The sequence below is a fragment of the Cnephaeus nilssonii genome (assembly GCF_951640355.1).
Source record: "Cnephaeus nilssonii genome assembly, chromosome: 12".
NCBI lineage: Eukaryota > Metazoa > Chordata > Mammalia > Chiroptera > Vespertilionidae > Cnephaeus > Cnephaeus nilssonii.
The window spans coordinates 20,146,932-20,159,640 of record NC_137083.1 but is presented as its reverse complement, the minus strand read 5'-3'; positions in this window follow the sequence as shown (position 1 = coordinate 20,159,640).

Below are 12,709 nucleotides of genomic sequence, written 5' to 3'. Positions count from 1 at the left end.
ATAGTCTTGGGATAAAAAAGTCAGAATTGGGATAAATACTCTCACATTTAGATCACCTGTTTCTATTTTCTTAAATGATTTTTCTAGCAATATGTGTCTAAGTGACATGTCATTGCCTGTGGATGGTATGTATATGTAAGGCGTAAGGAATGTGGAGGGGGAGGCAAGAAACCACTGTGAAAGCATCCCCATTAAAGCAGTTTTTACAACTAGAGAATACTCTTCCAAAATTAAAAAAAAACAAAAACAAAACACACGTTATCATTGGTATATGGAGAAAGATTATAGAAAAATACTGTGGATATTGAAACTGACTTTCTAGAATGTGGCCTCACTCACTATAGTCTGCCAAAAAAGAGTGGTATAAAAATCAAAAGCATAAATGTAAAACTGTTTAAAAACATTACACACAGTGTTAAAATTATTAGTATGTAATAAATTTTCATGAAGCTAAAAGGAAACGTAAGAATAAGTTAAAAAACTGGACAAAATACAAATAGCAACCAAGAAATACAAAGAGAGGCATACAGTTGATAACAAATGTAAGAAGGACGAAAATTAAAACTCTATTCTACCTAAAGAAAGATTTAAATAGCATGACACCATTTTCATATGACCTTAATATTTGTTGTGAGGTTTTTTTTTAATATTATATTGAGGGTGTGAGTAAAGTAACATTTTTTAAAATTCTCACCTGAGATATTTTTTCATTGATTTTTTTTGTGTGTGTTTTAAGCCACTAAGTTTTTTTCTTAGTTTCTTATTTAAATTATTTATTGTTTAAAGTATTACATATGTCTTCTTTTTCCCCCATATTGAATTTTTAGAGAGAGTTAAACAGAGAGGGAAAGACAGAGAGAAATATCGATGTGAGAGAAACACATCAATTGGTTGTCTCCTGCACACGCTCTGACCAGGGCTTGTGCCGGGGAGGAGCCTGCAACCAAGGTACGTGCCCTTGACTGAAATCGAACCAGGGACCCTTCAGTCCGCAGGCTGACACTCTATCCACTGAGCCAAACTGGCTAGGGCTAAAGTAACATTCTTATATACTGCTAGTGGCAATATAATTTCATCTTATGCACCTTCAAAATGTATGTAATCATCAATTTCTTATAAAAAATTTTTATCCAGAAGAAAGAATGGGAGACACTTGTATATATGTTTGCAGCATTATTTATGAAGAATAAAGGAGGTAATGTAAAGAGCAATAGTTGAGGGCCAGTTAGGTAAATAAGTTATGGCATGTCTACTTAATAAAATATTATGTACCATTTAACTGATACAGAATTATTTAAACTTTGGATAGGCTTTTATGATATTTTAAATGAAAATGATTATGAAAATACATAAATACAAACATAAAGGTGAATCACACACAAACTAAACATGTGCGTCACTAAGTACACACACACACACACACACACACACACACACACACACACACACACACACACAGAGTCTCTCTGGAGCTTTCTGATTATTTCTTAAAGGTACAGTTCCAGACATATACAGTTTTGTGTCAGATCATAGGTATATTTTAAAGGATATTGGTGTTTATTGCAAAACTACCTTTCAGAAGATTTTATCAATTGACATAAATTTATAGATATGATTTAAAGAACACACCACCATATTGACACTGGTGGCCGTTTCTGAGTGGATTATAATTTCAATTTGTATTTCTTATCCTTCCTGCACTGCAAATCTGTTGTGTTAAGCAAGGGCTTGGCAGGCAGGGGAGCTCCTGGGGCTCAGGAGCTCAAGGTGGACTGGGTATGATCAGGTCATGCCCACGTGTGACCCCTGCAGGGATCCTGACCACCCCCGTTCCACAGCGTTGTGGCCACAGATGTAGATGCCTGTCCTTTTCTGTTTGCCTCCACCGTAGTCAGTAATAATGCATAGTTTCCTTCCCATTTAGATTCAAATAAAAATAACTTGTCCATACTCACTGCTGCCATTCTACAAGGTATTTTCAGCAGTGCTTTTAAAAAGAGACTTAAAAGAGACCCCTCCTAAGTCCCTACATATTTATAAACAATCCTTCCTTGGAATATGTGTATAATCCAATCAACATAATGAAGTGTCGTGTCTGGCACTTTAACAGATTATAGCAACTATTCTTTTAGCCTAAGAGCTCATTATAAATATATGGCAAAAAGTTATATCATTTATTATTTCTAAAACACCTAGTTGGCAAAATGTAATAGAAATTAGTGTGGAATATAAAGAGCAATGCCTGCAGTACTGGAATTTATATACACACAGAGTCTCGATAAATAGAGATATGAAATACATTTTGAAAATGTGTTAAATGTTCACACATTTCCTATCATTGAAAAACTGTTGTGCCCTAGCTGGTTTGGCACAGTGGATAAAGCATTGGCCTGTGGACCAAAGGGTCCCAGGTTTGATTCTAGTCAAGGGAAGGTACCTTGGTTGCAGGCTCCTCCCTGGCCCGGGCCCTAATCGGGGCTCCTGCAGGAGGCAACCAATCAATGTGTTTCTCTCACATCAATATTTCTCTCTGTTTTCCCCCTCTGTCTTCCACTCTCTCTAAAAATCAATGGGAAAATATCCTCTGGTGAGGATTTAAAAAAAAGAAAGAAAAACTGTTGTGACATTATCAGTAGCTCTGAATTACCCACTTGGCTGAATCTAGACCTACTACTAAAAGTGAGTTTCCACCAGCTTAGGTTTGACCTTTTTGAAGAAGCTGTATATTTTGCTGGGACTTATTACTGAATTAGAATGGATGTAACAAGAAATGGGAAAGCTGAACTCGAGGCAATTTGGAGGGATTTTAAAACATTAGAGGGCCATGCCAATTACAATAAATGAGGTAAAAAGGCTGTTTTTAAAAATTATGTGGAGTGATTTTAGTGTAAATATGTTTCATCTAAATAACTTCAAAGTCCTAATAGGATGGGAGAAAAATTGGCAAAGAACATGAAAGTTTACAAATGAGGATAAAGAGCAACTATAATAGAGTGGAAGAGAACATAAAACTGTGCGTTTTATTTTAATAACACGAATTGTTTGTGTGTTGTTGTTTTTCATGATGGAGCAGTAACACGAAGAAGACTAAACAGAACCTAATTAAAATTCTGAATGCACACCTTGTACTGGGGCAGGATACATGTGAGGTCCACAGAGAAGCCCTGGGTGCTGAGGAGTGATAGCCCAGAGGGAATGGATAAGAGACTGGACAGATGGATAAACATTCCTGGTTGCGTCTCCCTCTACTTGAATTACATTGCCAAGGTCAAAAAAGAGCTGAGGGCTCTGAGAAGCAGCAGCTGTGCTTTGTGTAGCCAAATTTCAACAGTTAAATCAAAGCAAGAGTCTAGGAGGAGTAATAAAATATAAACATTTGATTGTTGTCATCCAAGGAGAAAGCATGCATATTCGAAAACCGGGGAACAAAGAGACAAAATCTGGCTGCAAGCATGAGAGTTACTATTTTAAAATCCCTATGATCTTGGTCGAACTCTTAACCTCTCGGAAACTCAGTTTCTTAATTTCCTTTGTGTATCCCAGGCGTCTTGTGTGAGCAAGAAATGAATTAATGCCTTTAATGAATTATTTTCTTTAGAATATAAAATAGTGCACAATCCTTGGAGTCATCTTAACACAGTGGCTATTTGTCTTGGTTCTAGTGAAAGACATAAAGGGAAGTTCAAAGCTTGGCTTTGTCATAAGCTAGGTGACCATTTGCCTTATTCTCTATTGGTTATAGTTTCCTTCACTTTAAAATAGGTATGTTAGCCCAGCCAGTGTGGCTCAGTGGTAGAGCATCGACCTATGAACCAGGAGGTCATGGTTCAATTCCTGGTCAGGACACATGCCTGGGTTGTGGGCTAGGTCTCCAATATGGGGTGTGTGAGAGGCAGTCAATTAATGATTCTCATCATTGATGTTTCTATCTCTCTCTCTCTGAAATCCTACATAATAAAGAGCTAATATGCTAATTAGACCTAACGGTGGAACGACCTTCTGGAATGACTAGTGGGTGAGGGGTGGGGCCATGGGGCCGTGAGGCAGCTGGGGCCACGAGGGCTGAGATCCTTGCACAAATTTCATGCATTGGGCCTCTAGTCATTTACATATAAAAAAATAGGTGTGTTAGTGGTGCTACCTTTTCAGGCTGTTAAGGCGATTCAGCACAGGTGAAATATTCACTTCAGTGCCTAGAATATAGCAAGCACTCAAAAATAGTTGCTACTGTGAAAAGATTGCAATGATTTCCTTAGTTGGTCTATGACATGTCTAGAAAGCCCAGTCATAATAATGTATCTATCCAAAATGAGAATAATAATTCTAATCATTTAGCAAAATTGAAGTATTTCTAGGAAATGCCTTCTATTTTTTTTACCTGAGTTTTAAAAATAAATCATTACAGAAAATAAAAAGGGAACCCTGTTTTTTAATTATGTATATACAACTTTAGAATAATAAATGTGAATGTCCCTTTTAGTTAGTATTATACATTAGTCCCTCCTTATCTGCAGTTTTGCTTTCCAGTTACCCGTGGTCTGAAAATATTAAGTGGGGAATTCCATAAATAAACAATTCATAAGTTTTAAATTGCGTGCCATTCCGAGTAGCATGATAAAACTCTGTGCCATCCGCTTCATCCTGCCCAGGACGTGAATCATTCCTTTGTCCAGTGTATCCACACTGTGTAAACTCCCTGCCAGTTAGTCACTTAGTAGCCCTCTCGGTCATCAGATAGATTGTCAGGGTATCTCAGTGCTTCTGTTTAAGTCACCTTTATTTCACTTAGTATTTCATCCACCTCTCTTTATTTCATCACATAGACATTTTATTATCTCACATCACCACAAGAAGAAGGGTGAATGCAATTGCAGATGATATTTTGAGGGAGAGACTACATTCACATAACATTTGTTTCAGTATATTGTTTTTATTAGTTATTGTTATTACTCTCTCACTGTACTGAATTTATAAATTAAACTTTATCACAGATATGTATACACAGAAAAACATGTAGTATATATAGAATGAATTACTACCTGTGGTTTCAGGCATCCACTGGGAGGGGGGTCTTGGAATATACCCCTGTGTACAGTGTGGATCATTGTACAGTCAATTCTGTGTTGTTGCCATCCTAAGAGGCTTTAGCATAAGCTGTGGTGAGGTGTCAAAGAAAGGAAACGTATATTTTAATTAGCATCTGTTGATCAGCTAATCCTAGAAATAGCTCAAAGGAAGTGCAAGGCATTTCTCCTTTCAAATTAACCAGAAACCTCCCATAAATCCTTGCTCTCCTAACATATGTGTTGGGGGAGGTTTCCTGGGTGTGAGTCCTGGTTGGAACAGTTACTAGCTGTGTGACTTTAGGCAAGTTGTTAAATATTTCTAGGCTTCAGTTTCCACACTCTTAGAGAAACTGAAAGAGAGAATGGATATGAAGTGTCTAGTATGGCAGTTGGTATATTTTAAAATACCTGCATGGCCAAAAGTAAAAACTGTTAGTCATAATTAGTTATCATTATAAATATTCCATTAAGGTCTACAAAACTGACTATCCTAGAAGGCATTAGAGCATGTATCAACAACAGAGATGACCCATCAGGAACTAAGGTATTAAAAATGCATTCATTTTTAAATCACCACCAAATGAAATCTTTGGTAACTATGAAAAGTTGTGAAGATTCTAAATCAGGGGTCCTCAAATTTTTTAAACAGGGGGCCAGTTCACTGTCCCTCAGACCGTTGGAGGGCCAGACTATAGTTTAAAAAAATAACTATGAACAAATTCCTATGCACACTGCACATATCTTATTTTGAAGTAAAAAAACAAAACGGCAAAAACACCTGCATGTGGCCCGTGGGCCGTAGTTTGAGGACGCCTGTAAATGGACTTGATACTAGGTTCTCACAATGAGAATTTATTATCTATTTTATATAATACTCAGTTTTAAGGTCCTTTGTATTACTTTGAAAGAAAATTTTACTGTGAAAAATATCCTAATACCTATTTATAATCTCTCAATATTTTCTCTTCAAGTTATCAATTGTATATATATTGGAAAACATTTGTTTTAATGCCTTGGAAGCAAAAAAAAACAAAAAAAAACTTACAGATGACATCAATGGTTTCCCATTCCCTTACTCTTATGCTTTTCCCTTAAATCTGAGAAATAAAAACAAAATTATAACTATTTTGATGAATGGTCAGTACATCAAGACAGCAAGACTTCCTCTCTTCCTAGAATCAAGAAGCCACAGATCAAATGGAACAATAGAACACATCCTTGGGATTCATGAGGAAAACATTCCAAGAACTCGGAATCTAACATTCCCGAACAAAACTATAGCATAACGTTTCCTTAATAAAATATAGCAGAACGTAAGGGGCCCTATGTGACCTTGGAGAGCTCATCATATAGACATGTAAGTGCAGTAATAATATCTGATAGTTACAGAGCCCTAACTGGAGGCCATCACCATCTCAAGCCTCCTCTCATCCTCACAACCATTTCATGAAGTGGGTGGTATTGTTACTGTTCTCACTTGAAAGGGGAGAAACCTGAAGTACAGAGAGGTTAGGCAGCTCACTCTAGAGGACTGCTAAGTGGCGGTGGTGAAATGTTCGCCCAGGCAGCCTGGTTCCAGGGAGCATGCAGGCACTGTGCTCTTCTCCCTCCGAAACACAGTCCTTCAGGAAGCCATGCCACAGGTCAGCTCCCAGGCCTGGTGCTGGGCTGAGTCCTGTGCAAAGCCTTGGGGCAGTGCAGATAGTGGGCTGCCAGCCGCCCACTAGTGAGAGCCTCTTCCCGTGACCCTAATCCATCCCCGCAAAGTTTGTCCCGAGCTCAGCGAACCAGCAGCACTTGCAAAAGACTCACAACTGGGGGGATTATATCTGTGAGTCTCAAGAGTCTTCCATCTGTATAATGATGAACTTATAGTTAGAATTTGGTGAAAGCAAGTTCTATAATAGATCTGTTTTTAAAGAAAAACAAACTTAAAAATGTCAAATAATGAAATTCATTAACGTTTTGTAAGTTTATTTTCTCATATTTGTGAAATATAGATGAAGAAATAAGTTTATGTCTTCTTTCTTCCTCCCTCCCTCCCTCCCTCCCTCCGTCCCTCCCTTCCTCCCTTCCTTCCTTTCTTTCTTTCATCATACCATAGACCAGTGGTTGGCAAACCGTGGCTCGCGAGCCACATGCGGCTCTTTGGCCCCCTGAGTGTGGCTTGAGTGTGGCTTGGCGTTAGAACCATTTCTTCAAAATAGACTCACCCAGGCCGAAAACAGACTTCTGCGCATGGGCCACGAAGTTTCAATCACATTGTACGTGTGCACCCGCACGTGGTATTTTGTGGAAGAGCCACACTCAAGGGGCCAAAGAACTGCATGTGGCTCGAGAACCGCTGTTTGCCGACCACTGCCATAGACCATGAGAAGCCTCTAGAACTGAATGGACAGAATAGGGCTATTGAGAGAGTAGGTGAAGCTTTCGGTGAGAACAGAAAACCACATTTCTATTTCTCTTGCTGTTTATCTTTTCTCTTTCTTTACACCTATAGGGAGGAGCTTGAGCATTTTTTCCCTTTGGAATAAGCTTCCTCTCCACTCCTAGACATTGAGTGTTAGTAGTGATTATTCTATTCTGTCTCCATTCTGGCCAGTGTTTTAGCACACCCTGTCCTTCTACTCCTCTGTCCTCAGAAATATAAGACCCTTTTCCTAAAGGATGCTGGTGTCCTAAGGACAAATCTTATATGAAACTTACACTGTGTTCTTGATCATTGGGCTGTACATATTATTAGCAACTGCTAGGTCAGAAAGAAGAAATTCCTGACCAGTTGATTACTACAGGGAAGTTACAACATAGAAAAAATATATATGATGTTCTAACTTATTATATTTTTTTCAAACACAACCATACTAAATATGGTTCCTGGCTGGATACAGAATAAAACACATTTTCAAAACACCTATTTGGCATATTTCAACAACATTTGAGCCAAAAAGTCCAACCCTGTAAACATCTAAGGTTTCAGAGACATTTTGTTCTTTCATGCAGTATACTCGGTCAAAAATCACTAAATAGAACCTTTCTTTTTGGATAAAGTTTCACTTTTTTGAAAATAAAATAACATTGTGCCAATTTTTACTTGTCAGTATAATTTTAAAAATCATTATTAATAAAAATAAACATTTAAGTGTTTACATTTTCTTTTATTATTTATTTATTTATTTAATATTTTTATTGATTTCAGAGTGGGAGAGAGATAGAAACATCAATGATGAGAGAGAATCATTAATTGGCTGCCTCCTGCACATTCCCTACTGGGGATCAAGCCAACAACCCAGGCATGTGCCCTTGACCAGAACTGAACTGGGGACCTTTCAGTCTGCAGGCTGATGCTCTATCCACTGAACCAAACTGGCTAGTGCAGTGGTCGGCAAACTGCGGCTCGCAAGCCACATGCGGCTCTTTGGCCCCTTGAGTGTGGCTCTTCCACAAAATACCACGTGCGGGCGCGCACGTACAATGCGATTGAAACTTCGTGGCCCATGCGCAGAAGTCGGTTTTCAGCCTGGGTGAGTCTACTTTGAAGAAGTGGCGTTAGAACACTCAATGGGCCAAAGAGCCGCATGTGGCTCGCGAGCCGTAGTTTGCCGACCACTGGGCTAGTGCTACATTTTTCTTTTAATCAGACATTATTGTTTGCCCAAAGAACTTCTCTCCTTGAAATGCTTACTTTGCAAGTTATCAATTGTTCTACACTGAATTGCAATTGCTTATAGATTCCTTTTCATGCTTTTTGACTGACACTATACTTAAATAACAAATTTTATTCCTTGACTGGTAACTCAGAAAAATAAGGCACATGTATGAATAATATATATTTGCTAATTGATCTTCATATGGTCAATGTTATTTGATCAACTGGATAATAAATATTAGAAGACAATATTGAGGCTTGTAAGACCATACTTTCAATGAGGTATGACATGTACCTACTATATTGTTAGTATAATTTAGGTATATTGTTCTAGAGAGATGGTATGGAACTGTTAATAATAAAATGTTTTCATTGCATGCCTAACCCTGTGAGAGAGACTTAATTGGAGGTATCCTCAATATCTGCATACCTAGAGCTATGTGAGCAATTGTAATTACCAATAAAATGACAAGTGAATGGTCAAAATATTTGGGAGTATATAAAGCTAAGAGCTTAGATATTTTTGCCTCAGGATGACCCAGATGGAGATACATAAGAGATTTGAAAGTTGGTTTTATTCTTATGACTCAAACCTTTATAGTACTGATATAGTCAAGGAATTTTTTAAAAGGTATCAAAATTATTTCTCTTGAATAATGTGCCATTATGCTTATAATCCAGGCTAGTAATGTAATAAATATCATTTAATGAGCACATATTGTATTAGGCATTTTACCAAGTGATTCACATACATTGTCTAACTGAATCTGCACAAAGATTTTATTTTTTTCAAATAATTAATTTTAAATTAGATCAACCGAAGGAATTGTACGCATGCATATAAGCATAACCAATGGATACAAGACACTGGGGGGGGGGGGCAGGTGAGGGCATGTACTGGGGGGTAGGGGAGGCTGGGGGGAGGTCAATGGGGAAAAAAAAAAGGAGATATATGTACTACTATTTGTAATACTTCAAACAATAAAAATAAATAAATAAATAAATTTAATGGACTTAAAGTCTAAGAAAGTTTAAATAATTTGTCTCAGGATTACAACTAACAAAGATCAGAATCAGGATTCTGATCAAGTTTTGTTTGATTTAACAGCCTTTGGCCCTTCTATCTATGCAGCTACTTCTCCAGGATAAAAATATTATCACTTTAGGTACCACATAAAACACCAATGACCAATTTGCCAAAGCCAGGCCGCACACACAGATATACAGCAAGAAAGCACTACATAGAGTTAATAAATTAAATCTCCATGTACATCTGGGAAATGCCATCAGACTCATATGTCTGGATATGTATTGTCCCCTGATCAGAATAGGCATCACAGATAATGAGAAGGTAAGGGGAGATTTGACACCAACATGACATCAAGCCCCAGAGGACTGAAAACAAATCCTATATAATAAAACCCTAATATGCAAATCGACTGAATGGTGGAACAACTGGTCACTATGATGCATACTGACCACCAGGGGGCATATGCTTAACGCAGGAACTGCCCCCTGGTGGTCAGTGCACTCCCACAGGGGGAGCCCCACTTAGCCAGAAGCCAGGCTCATGGCTGGTGAGTGCAGTAGTGATGGAGTGGGCCTAAGCTGGCAGGTGGACATCCCCCAAGGGGTCCTGGACCGTGAGAGGCACAGGTCAGGCTGAATAACTCTCCTCCCCCCCCCCCCCCCCCAGTGCACGAATGTTGTGCACTGGGCCTCTGTGCAAGATTAAGGAATACTTTTTACAAATGTAAATAATTATAGGCAAGCCTTATGAGTATTTCATATTAAACCAGTCAGTCATTATAAAACCTTCAATTGAATAACTTTGGAATCAGTGGAAGTAAAACATTTATAACTCAATTCATTTCAAAGTTTGGTCTCTTTTTCTCCTAGAAATCTAGTGCTTCCTCTGCTGTCCTGATGACTAATATTCTAGTCACTTAAGAGACCAGTCTTAAGGATAATGCACATTAAACCATCTAATCTAATTTTTGAATCAACTTGAATTCCAGAAAGTATAGTAAAATATGTATTAGTTTGTTTATATTGGATCACATTGTCACCAATTTAAATGCCTCCCATATTTATAGGATCGTATAAATCATGAGTCTGAGTCTTTAAAAATTGATTTAACTGATTTGGTATTATTTTAAAAATTATTATAAAAACTATTGTTCCCATGATAAGATTTTATGAAGCTCCAGATCTGATGTTCAAGGATGGAGAGGACTCAAGACACATCATGAGCATTTGAGATAAAAATAATGATAATCCCTTCCAGAGTAACACCTCAGACCAGCAGAAAAGCCCATCTCTCTCTCTCTCCCCCGCTCTCACTTCCCCAGGTTTTTAACCTACATATTAGACATAAACCATGTGAGCATTGCTTTCTTTGGAAGGTTATCACCATTGTAAATTTTATGCTAGTTATCATACAACAAGAGTGAGATGATTAATCAAATATTTTAAATGGCTAAGAGCTTTCACTTTAATGGATTTATTTCATTACTGAGAAGAGACTGGCAAAGCTCAATGACCTTTAGACCAGAGTCTCTCGCTCTTTAATGGCCATCGGAGTCATCTGGGGGGGCTTGTTCAAGCTTTCATTGCTGGCCCTCCCCAGATATCCCAGTTCCCTCAGACTGAGGGAAGCCCCAGAATTTGCTTCTCTAACAAGTTCCCAGAGGAGGGCTGGCAGACCACATGCTGAGTAGCAATTTTCAAATGATAGTTAAATGCCATTTCTTCTTGTGTAAATTTAAAGGTATAAGCAAATAAAAGGAAAGAAAATGTCCGAGATAAATATTAACTGCCAAATTTTTATAGATATCATTAAATCCATAAAAACTCTATTTCCACCTCACACAAACTTTGGAAATGTTAACAATTTTCATTCCGTAAGTAAATGAAACCCTTAGTGTGTTTGAAGCATGGCTTATCTCAATATTTTAAGGTTTCACCTCATTAGCAATCATGCCAAATCCAGAAATACTTCCATCCTATTCTGAAACAACAACAAAATCCACTCTTATGATGTATGCAAAGTCATTCTGCATGTTACTATGGTGAATCTTCCTTTATAAAACCAAGTAAATTCCCTTTGGATGATGGTAACAACTATTGCATAGAAAATGGAGTTTTTGTTTATGTTAATCTATCCCTATTTTTCCTTTTTCTGTAACAACAATACTTTGAAAAAATATTGAAAAATGTGGAAAATAAAGATCATAGTTAGAGTAGAAAGAGGTCAAAAGAAAAAGCAAAGTGTATTGTTATATAACACCTGCAATTTACTTTAAAAGATTTCAGCATAAACAGTGTGAACTTAAAGTACAAGTTAGTTCAAGCTTCACTTCTGGGCTGCTTTAACAGCAAATCCACTCTCCATTTTGTTAGTTAACATTATTTCAGAATGGCTACCCTTCTGAGGTATTTTGTAGAAAGACCAGTTCTCTGGGCCTTGGACAACATTTCAGGCTTCTGCTAATAGAACCCTAAATTAACACACTGACTATTGTTTATTAGTATGACGGCTTTCATTGGTGAAATTAAAGGCCTTCGAGATCCATGCACTGACTAAAATACAAAAATCTAGGAACGTCAGCCGCAGGCAACGAGGAGCCCTTAAGGATCTTGTAACAAGAACTTGGCTTCTCGTTGTCTAATTCTAGACAAGCCAAGGGTCATCGAATCCTCCCTCAGGAAGATTGTTATGTCTGTCTCAAAATAATAGGGTTCGGGAGATTTACAGATCAGGCTGCATAAACTGGGACTTGCTGGATAATGAATGCTTTGTTAATATATGTTGTGAACCTTGCTTTCATTATATGCTGGTAGCAAAATTGTAGGGGAGTATCTAATCACCCCCCAAAAAATCTTTTCAGGAGCAGCTGTAATTATAAATAGAAAGGACATAAGCATTGTTTATGACCATAAGTTCAGGTCAAATTGTAATATTTAGTAGAATCATCCAGTTTGCAACCATTAAGTG